Genomic DNA, 21,140 nt, shown 5'->3' with positions numbered 1-21,140 from the left:
AGTGAAGCGAGTTAATGGAATGTGGACCTACTTACCATTTATAGTAAAAGCGAAATGTAATTCTTATTGTGGGACGGACCAAGATGACAAAATATGACTATTATTGTGGGACGGAGGGAGTACAAAGAATCATTAGTTCGTGGAAACTAAAGGGAAACGATGCTCTGATTTTGTGCCTTTTATCCTAAACATGACATAATAACGTCAGGTACGATGGACATGAACATTAATGAATTAGTTTTGTGTTATTGTATAATATTGGCCCTTATCTTTCAATCATTAATAGGTCAAGAAATTTGGATTGGAGTAAGACCAACTCAAATAGAACTAGAGTGAAGAAAAAAATGAACTTACTCGCAAATCGAGGTGTAACACGAGGACTGTCCAATGGGTCATCTATCCTAATACTACTCTCGCTCAAACAGGCTTAACTTCGGAGTTCTGATGGGATTCGGTGCATTAGTGCTGGTACGATCACACCCGCCAATAGCACTGCACTTTATTCTTTCATAGAGTACGCTCCTGTGCGTAGGTTCTGATCCCCCACACTTCAGACGGACATAACTTTTGAACTGGAAGGAGTTACGAGACCCACAACATATCATCAAGAAGCACTCGCCGAGCCCCACGTCTTGAGCCATGGGCTTAGCCCGTCGGTATTGTTGAGAGCAAAAAAAAGGTCGTTTCAAGCCATTTTGGGCACATTTTAGATCACAATACTTCTTTCGTTCCATGGTAGTGGAGTCATTTTTTCATTTTAGTACGTTACATAGTAGTGGAGTCATTTCTCTTTTAAGTAAAAGTCAACACATTTCTTCTGTGTTACTTCACTCTCTCTTCCTTGATTCTCTCTCCATCTCTCTACCATTTAATTTCTTAATTTATCTTTCTTTTACTTAACTCACTTAACACAATTTTTCTTAAATCGTGTGCCGAAAAGAAATGTCTCCACTACTATGGGACGAAGGGAGTACTGTTTTTCGGCACGTTTAAGGTTGTGGGACCCGCTAATATTAGTGTGGTGAGAATGTCGTACCTTCCTTCTTCGTACTCGTCAGTCACTAAAAGGTCATGGAATTTTGGACCGGAGTAAGACCAACTAAAATAGTACTAAAATGAAGGAAAAAAATGAATGTACTCGTAAAAAGGGGTGTAACACGAGGACTTCCAGGAAGTTACCCATCCGAGTACTACTCTCGTCAAAGCACGCTTACTTAAAATCCTGTGCCTAAAAAATAAACATGTTATATTTAATGGGACGAAGGGAGTATATTTTATATGAATTCCAATCTCAGCATTTCAATTTATCATTTGGTCCATTTCAATCAATGATTTAGGCTATCAAAAACATATGGAGGGGGGGGTGATGCTAGAGGTGGGTAGGTAATGTATATCTTACCGAAACCACCATATGATAAATTAAGTATGCGAAAAAATAATACCTTTACCTTACCAAAATTGTTGATATACCTAATTTTGGTATACCTTATTTTAGGTATGATAAATTTTCATACCGATACCGTACCTCATTTTCAGTATACCGTACTTTTGCGGTGTACCTGAATTTCAACATCAATGAAGATAGATAATTTGAGTTTTAAGAATATTATATATATTTTGTAGTTTAAAAATGTATTAAATACTCCCTTCGTCCCACATTAAGAATCACTTTGACTTTTCTGCACTCGTTTTATGAAATGATAATAAATAGTTGAAGTGAAGAAATGGTAAAGTAAGAGAGGGAACCATTTTTCCACTTTAGCTATTTATTATCATTTTTATAAAACGAGTGCAGAAAAATCAAAGTGACTCTTAATATGGGACGAATGGAATATATTGTATTCGTAATTTTATTTGTATTTCACAATAGATTTTATAATTTTAAAATATATAAAATATATTTTATATATAATTATATTTATATTTTACGGTGAATACCTTAATTTACGGTATATACAGAATTTCGGTATGCAGCGGCATACCACAATATATGAAAATTCATATCGTTACCTTATCGAAATCTTTCGGTAAGGTATCATACCATACCGAAAATCACTGTATACCGAAAATTCAGTATTTTTGGTATTTTTCTGTACGATAAGGCCGTTATTTCAGTATTTCAGTACTCTTCCCCAGTCTTAGGTGTCGCACCGCTAGGGAAGGTGTCATACGCGCCGTGACTTCAGTATTGCTGGAGTGTGACTTCAAGTTGTGCACCAAAGAGAACCAAACTCTCTGCATTATACTCCACGAGCGATTTTGTTGTCACGACCCGCCCCAGCTAAGGATAGCCCAAGGCGGGTGGAGTTCGCGACTAGAGGTGAGCGATAAGAAGCGGGGAAAGAAGACGGTGGAAAAATGTACAATAAATGGCGGTATTTAACTTGACTCGATAATAAATGAAGAAAAGAAGTGTATTTAATAATACTAATCAATACAATGAAATAATAATATCAAAAGTGTTTAATGTCATCAATACGACTAAGGAAAAGAAATAATTGTCTTGGGGTAAATAGTGTACATGTCAGTGGAAATATAGTGAAAGAGAGTCATGAGTGCCGCCTATGTATGAAGACATGACGCAATCAGATTCCAACAGCTTCTACTCAACATCCGCCGTAACCATCACCACTCAACCTGCACATAAAGAAAATATATGCAGGGCTGATTACTTGATATACTCAGTGAGCTGTTGATACACTCGGTTTTGCACTATTTTAAGGCCATTATTTGGTCCGTTTTGAATGTAAAAGTTGCTTTACATGTCCTATAATTGCATATTTTATCCATTTTGGTATTTTGACGTGTTTTGTGAGAAATGTTCAAAATAGAGCCTATAAAGATAGCTAAAAGTTGAAGTTAGAAATCTGGAGCATTCGAGAGGTACAACGGTCCGTTGCAACACAGCCAGCGACCGTTGGCCGCCAACGACAGCTGAACAGGGTAGCGGTCCGCTGAAAAAGAGGAACACGCCCAACGACCACTAGGTGGTGCGCAACGATAGCTCCGGAAGATCCAGTAGCTATGGGATGATTGCCAACGACTGCTTAAACAAAGTGCAGCGATGGCTGATCAAGAGACAGAAGCTACGGAACACTCGCCAGCGACCGCTTAAGAAAGTGCAGCGGCCCGCTGGGAAAACGCGGCGCACAGATTTAACCTACTTTCTCTCCAAGATTTACCATACTGTGCTGAATATTTGCCATAATTAAGGGATACGAAAATAAGGCTATAAATACCCCCCTCAAGCTTCATCAATCATGATCTTTTGCTGCATAATTTCAGAGCAAGAATACTTTGAGAGTTCTACATTGTTCATCAAGTCCAAGGTGTTTGCAGAAGTATTCAAGAGAATATCAAAGCTACAAGAATTCAACCTTTGGGTTTTATTACTTTAGTTCTTATTTTTTCATTGTTTTCCCTACAAACTATGTCTTTAGTTTATTTAATTATGTGTAACTAAATTCATAGAATTCTAGGGATGTGTTAGTAACGACTTTGGTTATATAATTCCTCTTTATTTAATATTCATTTTGTTCACTACTTCGCTTCTAATCTAAGTGTTGGATAATTGCTTCACGTTTGAGTGACACATTCTGTGATGATCTATTGACTTGCTACATAATCCTGAGAGGAGGTTGGCGAGTTAGAAGAACTTAGTTGACGTTACAATTAGTTTCCCTTAAAACGACATTGTTAATTGATAGTGAGAACATTATGAGTCTTTCAGAGCTTTTAGGAGTTATTAATCTAGGATTGACAACCCTAGTGTTTATAATCCACTTTGTGCCTGAAGCTGCATATCTCTCGGTACGCGTATAGTAAGATAAACAAGTAGGGAAGCAGACTGGTCTAGCAGACCGACTGTACCTAACTGGTCAAGCAGACCACCGAGACCTATCCACATGTCGTTGGACGCGCGATCACAGACTACGTTCAAAAACTTAACCCACAATATTATTAACTAGTATAGGGAAGTAAGGATCGATCCCACGACGAAGAATGCGAAGGGGTTGGCAGCGGAAGCGTGCATAAAATAAATCAGATAATGAAAGCGATCTATTTAGTGGATTATTTAGCCAAATTCTATTCGTTCAATTATCACATGTATCATACTCATATCTCAAATTAAATCATGCTTTAAGCATAATTGAAACCTAAAACATGCTTTTCTACGGATTAGCCATTTTACCTTGATGATTCTCCAAAGAATCGAAGATAGCTCGCGCCTTCTCCACGTGAAGATCTTGAGTACTAAACCACAGATCTTCTGACTGGTTCTCGGACTGAATGCTTATATCAGTGTGGGATGATCTCACCATAATACTAGGACTTAAATAAAGAAGACAGAAATCTATCTCACGGGGGAGAGAAAAATCGTCCCCTATAAGGAATAGGAGGGGGACGAAAATTATGAGGAAAAATAAAGTATCTGTTTTGTCTCCTTTATTCTCATATTTATATTAAGTCACATATTGTGCCCAGTCAGGGATCTATGGAAGGTTTTAGATATGCCCCCTCCAATTAGCTTTTTACTAATTAAATTGAACCCACAATTTAATATAAGCCTATATTGAAATATTACGAGCAGCCACTACAGAAGTAATATTGCAATGCTCATCCAAATCCGAAATTAAAAGTAATCCGGGGTTCCATTGTTTTTCATTCATTTCCCGCGCTTAATATAGAAACATCCATTAATTAATTAATGTCTGCTATTGCTAGATATTATAAGTAATATTGCACTACTCACCTCGCGCACGATTCAACATAATAGCAATCCTAGCACTGCTAGATATTAATCACCACTACCCAATATACCAGGATTATTGGGTTGTGAAAAACCCGCACCATTTGGTAAGTCAAAGTAGTGCATAATCAATACCGTATGCTCAATGTTAACATACGTTGATTAAGAAATAAATAATTATCAAGACCTCGTCTTTCAGTAGATAGCATAAAGACTTGTCTCGCTGTTAGTTCCAATTCAGTACTCTACCACACCAATGTCATCTTATTCAGTAAGGCTTAGAAATTTGCGGACTGACATTGCAACCTTTCACGATAGGTAGTCTAAGCTTATCTGGGTTGTGAAATTCTTATTTTTCTTTATTCAGAACTGACTGTGTTACCTTAAAGTGGACGACGCCCACAACCGGTCTACTTAAACAAAGACTTAGGCTTTGTTAAGTTACTTATACATTTAAACAAGCAATAAACATCCATTAAATGTAAAGCATAACAACGTCTAGATCCTTTTTCCTAGCGGCAATGAGCTTTGACATTATTGTTTGAGGTGCTGAGTTTGAGCCCTCTTGACATCATATCTAATTTCCTCCTTTATATAAGAGTTTTAAATATATATATATATATATATAATACATAACAACATTATAACAAAAATAATCTGTATTATTCCTTGGAAAATAAAATATGAGTTTTTACAGTATTCAATCACTCGAAACGTGATTTCTATTATACAAACTCTAATAGAATGTGCTAAACATGTGCTTGAGACATTTTGGGAGGATTTTTTGGATGTTGCCACGCAATCTAAGTGGGTTAAGTTTCAATCTACTTGACTTGGCAAAATAAACAAGACTCTATCTAACTGACCAACTTGATGGACTACGTACGGAAACGTGCATAATGACCGAACTCGAGACAACGTGTAAACTGAAGATTGAACAACCAAGAACACCTGTATCTAAATGAGCATGTTGGAAACTTTCCTAAAATAGACAGACAAAATGCAAAAGTTAAGTGGGGACCATATTTCCTAAACTAGCTGGTGACTCGAATTATTTTTAACACGAGAAATACCCGCAAGTGTGCGTGGTTACTGTAGCATAATACTGGTAAGAGTATCGTATCCCACATAGACAAATTGTGCAAACTCAAGTACCATGAACCGACTTTAACTACTATCTAAACAATCTAGAAAGTTTGGTTTGATTTTAGAAAACAATTAAACATAAACAAGCTAAAAGCACGCAACAAAAGATAAGTTTCAAATAAGAGAACAAGGTAGAGCCTTGGATCCAACTACAACGAACACAATGCGAACAATTCAACAACTTCGATTACCCAATTGAAGTCTCTAGGATTACTAGGAAAGCCGCTAGTCTAGGCTAAGCATTAATATTGAAGTCTCCTTCTAATACTTCACAATTAACTCCTTAAAACAAAAGGCTCAAGCCCTCACTCTAGAATTCCTTCTCTCTAATGAAAATTATCTAGGAGTTGTTCATTCTTTTATCAATCCTAATTAGGTATCTCTCGATTACTCAAAACTAGGTCAACAAATCCAATTGGTAGCTAAGCAATTGAATTGGAAAAGCACAAGAACGAAACAAAGAAATCACAAGAGCATAGGTAATCTAAAGTACTTGAATTAATCAAAAGTCTTCATTTTAGTCTTTACCAAAACTCTACAAAAGATTTATTTATATCCGGGGCGAAAAAATACAGCAATTGTAAGGCATAAGCAAAATGCCCGACCTGCAGTGTAAAAATGCCCGGCCCAGGCGTTTTGCTCGAGATCTCGAAAACGTGTCAAACGCCCGATCCGGGCGATTTTTCAGTGAAAAACACCCGGGTCCAGTGAGTTCGCCTAGTTTGATGGTAAAAATGCTCAGGACTCTTTTCGAGCCATTTCCGTCCGTTTCAACCTGGTGTGACTACAAAAACTCAACAAACTCATCAAAACACTAACATAGGGGATAATGGATGAAAACTCAAGTAGTGTGCTACAAGACACTAGAATATGCACTTTCAAACATCCAAAATACTTGCAAAACTACGAGTTTATCAACTTCCCCAAACTTAAGAACTTGTTTGTCCCCAAACAAGAAGAAAACAAAGAATATAAACTCTTGCAAATATGTTGGATTTTCATTATTGCCTCAGTACAAGAAAATAAGACATCATGTATCAATAGCTTCGCAAATAAGTAGAACCATATAGAACATTGCTTCAAGCTACTAGCACGTATTCCACCTTGTCAATTCCCCTCACAGGATATATATAGTGTGATTTTTTTTCATCATTCTCTCACACTCAAAGTGTTTAGGTAAAAAATGGAACTCTCAAGTCAATCAAAAATATATAGTTTATCATAGGCTTGCTCGAAGTCTAGACTCTCCTCTGCTATGTTGTGAATATAGATCTAAGATTCGAAAGGTCTTTTCTAAATGTTGTAATGTAAGGCTTTTTAGTTAGGTGAGGAACATTTGGCCAAAGTGACTTGTAATCCCAACATGAAACTACAACTACTCTGCCCATGCGTATTACAAATCTCAATGGACTTAGGCTTTGCCTAAACTTTTCTCAACTTCCCAATCCTCATATTTTTTTTCTTTAACAACTCTTATTCAACCTCCTTACCCAATCGAACAAAGAATTTTCCTTTTCTTTCTTTCTTTCTTTCTTTCTTTTTTTTTTATATTTTTGCATGCTTTGCATGTCATTTATTTTTTTCTTCTTCTTTTTTTTTCGAAACCTTCTTGCTACTACAATATCCTTTCCAAAAAATTTCTTTTCCGTGACCCAACAGAGATCCAACCCATAGTTTTGGATATCAAAGAAAAAGGCTTAAGCTCAAAATTGGCTAGCAAAGGATTATGATTCGCAATTTGGTTCAAGATTAAGTGAAGGCTAGAAAGGATGGCCTAACGTCATCTCCTATCACTATAATCACTATGCAGATTCAAGCAGTCCGCGAGCAAGTTCTAGAAACATATCACATAGTTGATGAAAAATCACACATATATTTTTTAGAAAAGATGTGGTCTTGATCCTCACAAGGTACTATTTGGCAAAAGACAAGGCAACGAGCTATTCACTTTCGACAAATCAAAAATAGGAAACACAAGTCACTTAGCTAAATCAACAAGTTTTTGCAAACATATTTAACCACATTTCATCATAAGCAACTCATCCAACAAACAAACTTAGTTCATCTTGCCATACAATTCCCATTCAATTTCACCCAATGGAGCACACAAACAACAAAAAAACACAAAAGGTAAACACAAAAAACAAAAATAAAAATAAAAATGAAAATAAAAAGATAACTAAAAATAGGGAGAAAGGAGGGGAAAGAGACCCAATTCACTAGACATTCCCCCAAACTTATTCCAAGCCAAGGCAAGGATAAGTTTGAAAGAGTGTGGAATTAGGGCTACCCAATTCACGATGATACATCAATCAATCTACCCCAAGGGAATGTGATGAGTACTCCCACGATAGATGACGATAATCTGCTGAAGAGCCGGATTGACAAGCCTGAGGAAGAATTCCAATCAGTGATTGAGTCAAGTCATCTACAAGTTCCTTTAGTCAAAACCCACACCCAGACTGATCAAGTGAGTCATCGCCAGAGTACGGGTGAGATCTAGAATTCGAATAGGAGTTGGAATCCTGGGGGACGAACAGATGTGAGCCAACATGAATATTCACACTGTGGAGAACGGGAGAACAGGAGAACCCCACTTCTATGGAGCTGGGCAAAAGATTTCCCACCTTTCTCATACCAGTCAATAACCATATCCAATTGCCACCCAAATGCCACCCTGGCATATTGGATATCCAGATCACCAACCTTACCCCGATTTTCAAGACTATGAGCCAAGTCAACCGACGTATCAAGCTAACTACCCCAGCCATTATCCTTCTTCCCAAAATCAAATCCATCAACCATGGCCATTCGATGCCGAAGATCACCTCCCGACACGGTCAAGTGAGAACTGGCAAGCTCATAATCCCCAGTATTGCCAAAGCTAAATTTGTCCTGGTCAGAATCAATATCAATATCATCCTCAGCAGGATTTTGGACGACCCTTAAATGTGAATCAATATGCAAATTTTATAGAAGGAAAGATTGAAGGATTGATCGCCTCACAGCATAGTATGAGGAGTTGCTTGAAATCGAATGATGAACTAGCAACAGAAATGCAGATTGCTCATGATGAGCACAAGGCTAGCATGGACGAAATGATCAAGCAAGCATCCTTATTAACTGACATCATGAAGAGGATACATGAGGATAGGGCATGATCTTGGGTGAATGAGCATAGAAGTGATGAAGTGAGTGCAAATGGACCTGATGCCGAAGAATCAATGAGCGCTGAACATGAGTTGAAGATCCAACTGGACAAGCATGAAGAAGAAGAAGCTGTTGAGGTAGAACCAGGAGAAGATGAGTTCCAAGCTGAAGAAGAGACGATTGCCCGGTCTCTTAATGACGAAACATCTCGGGAAAGTCCGGAGGGGATGAATGATGAACCTCTAGAAAAGGACGAAGAGGTCATTAAGCGTTGTGCGGGACTCGGTGCTACATTATTCTATCTCCAAGCAAGCACGGTGCATGTACTCGATGAGAAGCTAGAGAGATCATTATCTGAATTGGAAGGAGAGAATACATTGGCAGAGAGACCACCTCCAGTGATTGAAAAAACAGATGGATACTACGGAGGAGAAAGGCCAAAGCTGAAAGATGAGAAGCCAAGAAGAGGAGCTGAAAGGCAATCCTACTTCAAGCAACTAGAGCCATGGCCTGAATCGCTTAAGGTCAGAGATCCTCCTGACCCTGGACTACGCTCCAAGGAAAAGAGGAAAGTTCAGGGAACTTACAAGAATCATAAGAAAAAGCGGGCAATCGTGATAGTGGTATACCCTCAGAAAAAGTGGTGGACAGGAAGTACCGCTAGAAGAAAAGTTAATTCAAGATCTAATATTAAGAATCATTCCCATAACAGTTTGCCGACTTCTAACTGATCAAGTTGGAGGGTAAATCAAAATCACTTGATCTAGTTGATTGTAAAGACGGCAACGGAAACCGGAGGATGGATGACTGTGAAGACGGAAGGAAGCTGCCAACTAATGAGTATAAGGGTGCGATGGTGATAAGCGGGGCAGAAAGTACTACTATTCTACTCTTGGCAGGAACCGATATTAGTCAAGCTCATTTTGCGACTCAATCGATCCACCACCTCCTGAGAATTGTAAAGTTTTAGAGAAGTATCCTGATCTATAGCTTTTTTCTTAATGATCCTTTTGAAGGAAATAAGGGTAAATAAATTTGTAGTATGCGCAGCGGGAGAAATCCCATTACGCATATTCAACTTGATCAAGTAAATAAATATTCGAAGAACAACTCTTGAGATTCACTTGCTCAACTCAACAACATGTATGTGGCAAAGCAATGGATCAAGTGGATCCCGAGAGTTTCCCTTGACTGAAATAAAACAAAGTAATTTCATAAAATGGCAAAAATATTTTTTCAAATTTCTGGATGTGTCTGGAGAGAGTTTTTAATTTCAACATACTATTTTTCAGAATCTTGAAAATCCTCTGCCAGTACTCCAAAGAATCTTTTATTTTTATTTATTTTTTATTTCAAGTACAAAATAAGTGAGCGAGAGGAAATTACTGTGCTTTTTTGTTTTTAACCGGAAGAGGTAAAAAAGGGGGGAACGCGGTAAATCTTTGAAATTCAAAATCTGGCGTAGAAGGAGAATGGTTGCTTACAGTACTGAAATCGTTCCTCTTCTCCATCTGCCTCTATTTATCACATTTCTCCCTCTCTCTCACCTTTTTCACTTTTAGAAAACCCTTAGCACTTTCAAAACTCCCGAATCCCTAATTTATCTTCTCTCAGTTTCAGGCGATGTCACTCCCCATCCCCACCCAAGGACAAGTCATCCGCTTCCAACCAGTCCCAGAAGCCCACAGCTGGACGACAAGTACAGTTGATTCCCTCAACTCCTCGCCCAGAAACCATGACACCCCCACTCCCCAAGCAATGGTATTGCCAACCACTGGTACATCTCAACCAACGGAGACGTCCGTGGATACTACGTACCTGAGGATTCTTGAAGTCGTAATGGGGAAATTCAGCCCAACCGGTAAAATGAGTGAAGTTTTTTCCAAACTGGCCGAGAAATTTAAAGATGAAGAAGACCAACTTACTCCTATTCCCATCGGAATTCCAACCGGAGCATCAGTCCAGACGGAACCAGCGGCACAACCCCTCATCGCACCGACTACTTCTCAGACTCACGCGCATGCATCAGAAACCACCAGATTTACCGATAATCATGAAGAAAAGGTGGATTTCAAAGAGAGAGTGGAGTCTGGTGAGGAAGGAAATAGCCGAGAAAAGGGGGAAACTGGGGTAGAAAAAGAAGAGGAAATTCGGAAGCCAGTTGAGGAGGAATCAGTAGGGAAGACACTGGAAGTGGTGAACGTGGACGAAGAAGGATTAGATGATGACAAGGAAACCCTTGATGAGAGGGCGATTAGAAGGAGCTTCCGTACACAAAGGGGGCTGGAGAGAGAGGAGCTCATAAGCATGCAGGAAGAGGCTGCAGTCTTGGTGGCCACAAAGAGAGAAGCGGCGGAAAGAAAAAGACAGGGGAAGCAGTTGGCGACCCCCAGCAAGAACAAGAAGCCAAATCACGTGTCACTGGGCGTGGTGATCCGGGAATCTGCTGCTAATCCTTCCCAAACAACCCACTACCTAGAAAAGGAACAGCAGAAGACCGGTGCCTATGAAAGGATGGAGGTTGATCTTTCAAGGACCCAAAGTTGAGGAAGAACTGTGCCGGAAGGGTATCGGCGGCAAGACCAACACAATCAGGAATGAAGATACATTATCCGTCACTGCGTATGATAGGAGTTAAGGAACAATTCCTTGGCTATATCTGAGCTATCGGTTTTGAATGGTTGTTGGAGCACGCACCGTGTGAGGTGCCGGTTAACCTTGCGAAGGATTTCTTCACATCCTTCCACTTTGATTATACTACCGAGTTGGACAAGGAGTTCATCTATTTCAGAATATTCAATCAACAGATGGTTATGACCCTGAGAGAGTGGTCATTGAGATTAGGGTTGCTAAGTCTCGAGGAGGACAAGATAGGGGAGTGGTCTTTACGAGAGATTGGCCAACTTAAATACACTGAGGAGTTCAACGCTGAGGAGGCATGGAACTTGATAAGGGCCAAAGGTGCAGACCCTTTCAAAACCAGTGTGACAATAGGGGAAGAAATTGCCGATCCTGTTTTGAGGATGACGCGTGTCTTCTTGGCCCACAACCTCCTTGGTCAATCAAACACCACGATCACCACGATTGAATTATATTTCATGTGGTGCATGATCAAGGAGATTAAAGTGCATTTAGGCTACTGGTTGGCACACTCATGCAACAAAATAGTCCACCACCCATCCGCCACTTGTATGCCTGCCATCTACTTGGCGCATATCTGATAAGGAATGTGATGCCAAGGCTAACAATCTCCAAATCCTCCATTGTGATGTGTGAGGATCCAGAAAGGTTTGACACGGCGTATCTCATCAGCATTGGCATTATCAAGAGGAAGGGGGCTGCACTGGTATTTTGCGAGGCTGGGCAATCAGAGGAAGAAAACGAAGAAGGGGAAAGTGAAGAGGATAGTGAGCCTGTGGAGGCTGAAGAAAGGAAGACTCCTTCAGAGGAGAGACCACGCCCTACCGAGAAGGAGCCAGAGGGCACTGAGGAAAAGTGGCAAAGGATCATAGAGTTCATGATGAACAAATTTGGCGAGGCAAATGATAAGAAACATGCGTTTCTTGAGCTCCAGACTAAGAATATGACCAAAGCACTCTCTCTGATTGAGAGGATGACTAACTTGGCAGAGCTGAACAATCAAATTGCCCAACAGCTCATATCCGCCGCCTCTACCTCAAAAGAAAACCAGCCAAAGTAAGCCACTTCAGATACCACTCCTGTCAGATTAACAAGGAAAAGGAAGACCACCACCACCACCCAACCAACCACTGAGAAGACCACTACACCAATTGTGTTTTCTATATGTTTTGTTTTGCCTTCTCCCACTTAACTCATTGCATGGTCTAAGTGTGAGAAGTTTGATTTTCCTGTCTTGACACTAACAACCCTATTTTCCACTTCATCAAGTTCACTTAATGACAAGCTAAAATGAAGTGGGAGGGGGAAACAATTGGTGTAGTTAGTGTACGCTTTATGTGAATTTGAAGTAGTCAGGAGTCATATGGACTTATGTGGTTTGGATATGAACTGGTTTAAGAAAAATAAAGGCAAGATTCCCTTAGTAAGAGTGATTAAAGAGACGATACATGTTGATTTGTGAGATTCCCTCCTTCAATAAACCAAAGTCAGTTTGGAGGATGTAAGAACGATGGAAAAGCTTTAATCTAGATCCTCTGTGAAGCCTCTGAAATGTGAGTTAAAAGCCAGAGTAGAACACATTCTACTGAAATAAAAAAAGTAGAGAGGTTGCCATTGATGCTTAGGGGGGAAATGACATACGCTAGTAAGGACTAATGGCAATAGGAATAACCAGTTGAACCTAACTCTTTCGAATCATATGAACCTGCCTCATTGTAAGAGCATCCCCTAGTAACACCTTCTGAGCCAGAACTGTGATTATCCTTTCATACTTGAGGACAAGTATGGTTTAAGTGTGAGCAGTTTGATAAGGCTCGTTTCATGCATGTGTTCTATGATAAAAATACACCCAATTCTGTAAATCTAACGTGCAAATATGAGTCAGGTGTGTGTGAATTCCGCCATATTCAGAAAATGAACGGATCAGTTGGGCGGACGAACGGATCAAGGAATGAAGTCAAAAACTACAGTGCTGAGTTGATCAAGTCAGAGTCAAACGGAGCTAGCAGGAGTTTCCCACATAGAAGATAGAGCTGAAGACCCCACCCCAAAAGCCAAGGACAGGAATGACATTTTGAGAGGACGGTATGTTGTGATTTATAGGGTGTAATTTAAATACACAAAACCAGTAATAAATCCCTTAAAATACTACCTCTGCAAGTATACAGACGTGCAATGCAATATAAATGGTTTCGAACCCACAGTGGGGAAATTAATTGCTAAAACTAGTAAACCTAACTAAAATGCTGTAAAATATTTTAATTTTGGGTTTTTGATCAAGAGGCGAGTGAAGGAAGAAACAAGAAGGAAAAATACAAGGGAATCACAATAAAGAAGGAAGACTACTCCTAGCTTGTTTCGGGTTGCTTGTTCACATGAATCCTAAAGTATAATTACTTTCCAATATTTATCGGGATCGTGTTGAATCTGTTGATTTTACGCTCTCACGCAGCTGATCACTGATCGTTGAATTATACACCTAGGATAAGCTGATCACGTCTCCTAGGCTCTACTCACTAACCCCTCACTCCTACAGTCGCATAGTAAGCTCGGGATTGGCTTCTATGAACGTTCAACACATAAGATCCACCCCGGACTATCCCCTGATCAGTTTTAGCCTAGGGTTTCTTATTGAAGTTAGCTCCCTACTCTAAGTTAAAGAGACATAAAATCACACAGTGCTAGAAAAACCCAATACGGATAGAAATAAACACATAGACAAGAACCAAAATATGGAAATCAATCAAAACACAATCATAGATTCATATTTACAAGTTTCTCTAACTAACTAGGAGTAATCCCTAAAATCTAGCCATTTATTTTAGGCAACAATACAAGAAAACAAGTAAATCCTACCATATGGGAAAGATTAGGGAAGAATTAGCCTCAACTTCTTCTTCCTCCTCCCAAAAATGGACTCCAAGCCTCTTTCTCTCTCTAAAAATTGCCTCCAGCCGCCAAAAGATGCCTTGGAAGTCATGCCCTAGCTATTTAAATAGTTAGGGCTTAAAAAACAGGCCCAGTACCGTTTGCCCGGTCGGGCGATCTACGCAGTGCAAAACACCCGGTCGGACATTTTGTCTGACTCTCGAACAGGTCGAGCGCTTTGAAAGCCCGGTCGCGCGTTTTGCACTGCATTGCGCAGTCTTCGTAAAACAGCCGTATCTTCTTCATCCGGACTCTGATTGAGGCGTGCGAGGTATCCAAGCGAAGCTATTTCGAAGGTGAATGCAATGGTGGACTTGTGGAATCATTTTAAATTAATCTTGAAGGGCTGATTACTGTTCAGATTCGGACCTTTTTTTTCTTTCTCCTCTCTCTCTTAGAGCTTGGTCTTTTGTCCTACAATATATCAAAATGAGTCTATTTTCACCTTAAAAAGTATGTTAAGATAATGCAACAAAGGACTACAATTTGATTCACATCACAGTACCCTAGGGATCAGAGCCCTACGCCTCTCCATAAATAGGAAGCCAAGCGCGAAGAGGAGGGGGGTCACACACGCGCATACAGAGACAATTTTAGGAATTAAGCTCTCTTCAAGGGCTGAAATGGTAGCTCATTTTAATTCATATTCCTTATTTCTGTCACGCACACACTTGGGTTCTAGTTTAGTTTTAGTTGGGTGTTAGTTTTATATAAAATCTGAAGCTGTGTGACACCGTCCCAAGAAGGGGCGAGGATACAATCTTTAATTTCGTGTTTTGTTGCTACAATTTACTTTTGGTTGTTTGTTGCTTATCGATTTGGTAATATTTTGGAAGCTTTTGAAGTTATGAATTCTATTTTACATCGGCATGTTTAGTTCCTTTATGCATGATCTCGCTTGTTGTGAATCTGAGTAGCCATTTACACTTTTTTGTCCGATTGCTTAGAATTTCTAAATGAACAGTGTTGGGATGTTCAAATCTGGTTGTTCGTAGTCGCGTAGAGTATATCTAGGTAGATTTATGTTGATTGAAGGTATGATAATGTCTGATTTAGTTTCTGAGGTGGTAGATCTGATAACTGATTTGTGATTTCTGCATGATTATGGCTTAGTTGCTTGTTTACGTACATGCGTTTAACTCTTAGGGTAGATTTAAATTTACAAGTTATTATGATAAATGTAGTGTCATAAGTTGTTTGAAAATGTTCAGATTTGATTATGCTCTGTTTTCATGTTGATTCTGTGAAGAAGATGGAGTTGTTAGAAAAGGTTTACTTTATCGTACGTTTTGCAGGAGACTGGCACTAGTCCTTTTTACCTTGTTTGGCCGCTTCCGGAAATTACAATATGAGTTGATCAAGTAGACTTTAGTTTCATTTAGTAAGTGGATCAGTTCAGTTAGTTTAGTCTCCAAGTTAATTAAATCAAATCGTTTAACTTAACCCACCCTGAAAAGGGTGGCCGCAGCCATTTCCATTTTGCCTTCAACAAATGTAGAACACATCGTCTCTGTGGGATTGATCCTTACTTCCCTTTACTAATCTATAGTATTGTGGGTTAAGGTTTTGAAATGCCCCGAGTTCCTCCATTTGGGCACTTAAGGTTGGATTAAGTCAAGTTGATTAGTTTGAATTTCCACTGGATCCACTCACTGGCATTCACATGTATAAGGTATACATTGGTCAGCTAGATCGGTTTAACAATCTAACTTGAGCAGTCCACAAGGACAGGAGAATTCAGAGAAAATCAAGCAGTTTCAAATGGCGCCGTTGCCAGGGATGATGGCGTTCATCATATATCTGTTGTAACACACTTTGATGTAAATATTGTTAATACTTTCTTTTTCTTTCTTTTTGATTTCAGTTTAGAGACAGCTCAGGAGACAACAACAAGGAATCAACGTCTTCATCTATGTGGACCAACTGTTTTACCCGCTGGTGTGGACCAAGGGGGCTATTGGAGCAAAGGAACACATAGATGGGCAAAGCGTCTCAGGTTTTGATAATCTAACTTGAGCAGTCCACATCAACAGGAGAATTAGAAAATCAAGTAGTCTAAGGTCTCTCTATCAAAGAAGTCAAAAGAATCGAAGCTTGATTATCGTTGCATCTTAAATGCAAAAATTATTTTCCTTTGTTATCTAATCATGCAAGGAATGTCTTCTCGTGGACACGATGAGCCCTAAGAATCCTTGGGTCAAGGTAACTTTCTTTAGCTTTTGAAAGTTATTTCCTCTTGCAGTGATGAGATATCTAGTGTTGTACTAAAAAATGCTCCTGACAATCTCAAATTAACATCACCGAGAATTCAGAAATACATCATAAATGCATTTGTTGTTGAGACAACAAAAGTTATTGTACAAGATATGGGAAATGATTTTTTCTCCATATTAGTTGATGAGTGTCGAGATGTATATGTCAAAGAGCAAATGGGTGTTGTGGTGCGGTATGTGGATAAGAATGGATTTGTTTTAGAACGTTTTCTTGGTGTAGTGCATGTCAGTAACACGGTTGCGACCTCACTTGAGAAGGCACTTAATTCTTTGTTATCTACTTATGATTTAAGTGTATCTAGTTTGAGAGGGCAAGGATATGATGGTGCAAGCAATATGAAAGGAGAATTCAATGGGTTGAAAAGTTTGATACTTAGGAGATATCCCAGTGCTTACTTACTATGTACATTGTTTTTCTCACCAGCTTCAACTCACAATTGTTGTTGTTGCCAAAACGCATGTAAGTATTGGGTCTTTTTATAATATTGTCGCCCGTTTGTGTAATGTTGTTGGAAGTTCTTGTAAGCGCAGAGATATACTTAGAGAAAATCAAAGAGAGCATATTATAGAACAGATTGCAAGTGAAGAAATTGACACCGAGAGAGGATTGAATCAAGAGATGTCATTAAAGCGGCCTGGAGATACTCGTTGGAGTTCGCATTATGGTACTCTTATCAACATGATACGTTTGTTTTCTTCTATTGTAGATGTTCTTGAGTATGTTGGGGAGAATGGTCATGATGATTCAAAAAGGGTGGAAGCTGATGATGTGTTAGGTATTATTAATCGCTTTAAGTTTGTCTTTGTGTTACATCTTATGAGGAAAATATTGGGAATCACACATGAACTCTCTCAAGTGCTATAAAAAAAAGAATCAAGACATTGTTAAAGCAATGAATCTTATCAATGTAGCAAAAGCACGTTTACAAGTAATGAGAGAAAAAGGTTGGGAGGTTTTGCTTAATGAAGTTTCTAAGTTTTGTAACAAATATGAGATAGTTGTGCTTGACATGGAAGATGAGTTTGTACCTCGAGGAAAAGTGAAACGCGGTACTAAAAAATGAAGAATCTCCACTATTATCGAGTTGATTTATTTTGTTCTGTGATTGACATGCAAGCTCAAGAGTTAAATCATCGTTTTGATGAAGTTAACACGGACTTACTTTTATGCATGGCATGTTTTGTTCCTAGAGATTCATTTTCTGCATTTGATTTGGGGAACCTCCTTCGCCTTGCTAGTTATTATCCATCAGAATTTTCTGGAGTTGCTTCGTATGAGCTTGAAAATCAACTAGAAAGCTTTATTTTTCATGTGCGGATGGATAAAAAAATTTCACATGTATCTGGCATTGGTGGTCTTGCTCAGAAGATGGTTTCTACAAGAAAGCATGAAAATTTTCCATTGTTTTTTTGTTAATCAAGTTGACATTGATCTTGCCGGTTGCTACTGCATCAGTAGAAAGAGCTTTTTCAGCAATGAAGTTCATCAAGACTTCTGTGCGTAATAGTATGGGAGTCCAACTATTACAAGATTACTTAGTTCCTTACATTCAAAAGGAAGTGTTTGTTAAGGTTACTAAAGAAACTATTATGCAGCGATTTCAAAAGATAAGATTAAGAATTGAAGAGAAATGTTATTACAAGATTGTATTTAACTTTAATATTTAAATATTATTATTTAATATTTTTTAATGTTATTAAAAAAATTTACAAATTATTTTTGGACCCCATCGTTAAAATCCTGCGTCCGCCACTGTCTGCATTTTCTCTGTGATTTATCAGCAATCGTTGTTTTCTTTGCTTTTTACAAGTTTTTATTTTCAAAAATTCAAAACCTTTTGTTTCGCCAAATAGTAAAAGAAGCTTATTAGAAGATAGTCAATTTGTGTTCGTTTTCCTGTGTTCGATATCCGGTATTAACATTTAGCTATACTATATATACCTTTTATACTTGCAGGATTATTTAGTGCTGATAAAAAGTGTATCAGTTGTGCCAAAAACGTTTTAACGATTATGTCATCCATACCGTAGTGAAACTTGCGTTTTACTTTAAAAACTATCAACGAGGTCACAAAAATAATAAAGTAGACTGGCTAGTCAAATAATCTCCCATTTTCACAACAATCCAACAATCACGATATCTTACCAATGTGCGACGATAGTGTGTCCATACTATTCGCCCACGAGACCGACCAATAGGAAGGACGACTCACAATCACACCTGTGTACACTAGCCAGGCAGGGTTTGCGGCCACTACTCAGACCCGAATTCGTATTTCACATAGCTCTTAGTCTAATGAGGCGTACTGTAAACTATGCATCAAGCAATCATCTCACAATCGCAAAAACAAAACAATTTCATGGCATGACATGACATAGAAACCACCCTTATATCACCATAATATTTATTTCAAGCATTAAAGAGTTTAGAAGATTTTAGCCCACATAGAAATGTAGGATAGAATAGCCCACCTTTCTTGCTTAAAAAGCAAATCACAACACAAATCACAACTCGTGCTTCCTCGCAAGTCACGTTTGCACAACACCTTTGCACAATATCATATACACACATAACAACTATAAGTTTCCATTAAACTTTACAATCATGCATGTCCTATCGCTTCTCACTCACTTGCATCACCTATCATATGCAATTTCAATCATGCTATCAAAACACAAATCATATGTAAACATACTTTAAATTTCAGATCCACAAGCATACGTTCATAATCAAGAATAAAACTTACTCTTTCTCACTACAAACATACTTACACACGTCCACACGCATACGAACAATTATGGTAGTTGTAGATAGATTTTCGTAGCGGATTGCATTTTATATTATTGATGTTGAATATGCCTACTGATTCAACTCTAAAATGAGATATTAATAAATCAGCTCAAGTTGAATAATCAGGAGCCGTAGGATGTAGAGTAAGTGGATGATATAATCCCAGCCGTCCATTCATTTAGACGTTTGAGTTGATGGATTAAAAAGGATATTAGCCAAGTTTGTTGAAAGAGTTTTCTACTTATTTTTAGCTAAGATCCCCGAATTGAATTTTTGTAGTTCATCATCAAGATTCTGATTCTCAATAAAAGTCTCTTGCATTTTCTTCTTGAATTTCTTCTTCAATCCGTTGTGATACTTGATCAATCGCCAACAAGAGGCGTCGTCTGTTGGGAAGCAATTTGTATATCGTTGGGAGTGATCGAGGAGCTGATTCAGAAGGATCTATGGTGGCCAAGCTAGAGGCGAAGAAGTTTATGGGAAAAAATAATTTTGGAATTTGGCGCATGCAGATTCGTGCGATGTTGATTCAACAGGGGTTGGCGGACGCGACCTACTGGGAAGAAGGATGAAAATTAGAAGGAAGCTCTTGATGATAGGGCCACGGCAAAGAGGGTCGAAGCTATGCCTAAGGCGCACAGCGTTATTGTTCTATGCCTCGGAGACAAGGTGCACAGAGAGGTGGCAAAAGAAACAACAGCGTCGGGGATTCTTGAAAAACTTGAAGGTCTATATATGACCAAATCGCTTGTGAATAGGTTGTGGATGAAGCAGCGGTTGTATTCGTACAAGTTCTTGGAAGAAAAGGGGATCATCGAACAACTTGAGGATTTTAATAAAGTAGTCGATGATCTTGAAAACATTGATGTTGCCATGGAGGGCACCATTACTCTGATGGAGGTCCAGTCAGCCCTTCAGGCGAAAGAGTTGCAGAAGGGTGATTAAGGTCCAAGATCAAGCACCTGTGAGCTTGAATATCAAGAACTTCAAGAAAGCTGATTATTCAAAGAATCCAGCAACCGATCAGAAAGAGACTTGATCTTGCCATTGGTGCAAGAAGCCCGGGCATTTGAAACGGGATTGCTTCGCTTGGAAAAGGAAGCAAGTAGAAGTTGCTCCACAGGGAAAGAATAGCTCAGATTGTGTGCAAGAAAAAGAGATTGCTGAAGCTCTGAATGTAATGGAAGTAATGGAGTCAGTCTCTTGGATTCTAGACTCGGGATATAGTTTTCACATATGCCCAAATGTTCATTAGTTCGAATCTGTAACTGAGTCAGCAGGGTCTGTGGTTCTTGGTAATAACCAGGTCTACAGCATTCAAGGAATTGGAAGTGTAAGGCTGCGTTTGGTTGATGGCTCAGTGAAAGTTCTTAATGATGTGAGGTTTATTCCTGAAGCAGAAATGAGCTACATAGTGTCAAAGAAAATTCAATCAGAGTGTGGCACTTGAGGCTTGCAAATC

At 38.9% G+C, this 21,140-nt stretch overlaps 1 pseudogene; it reads right to left on the bottom strand.

Moving 5' to 3' along the window:
* Positions 1-363: 363 nt before the first annotated feature.
* LOC121769612 lies at positions 364-482 on the bottom strand (annotated as a pseudogene).
* Between the last annotated feature and the right edge of the window lie 20,658 nt (positions 483-21,140).

This window comes from Salvia splendens, chromosome 15, assembly GCF_004379255.2.
Source record: "Salvia splendens isolate huo1 chromosome 15, SspV2, whole genome shotgun sequence".
Classification (NCBI taxonomy): Eukaryota; Viridiplantae; Streptophyta; class Magnoliopsida; order Lamiales; family Lamiaceae; genus Salvia; species Salvia splendens.
Note: the sequence above shows the minus strand (reverse complement) of the source record. Positions and strands in the feature narration are given on the sequence as shown.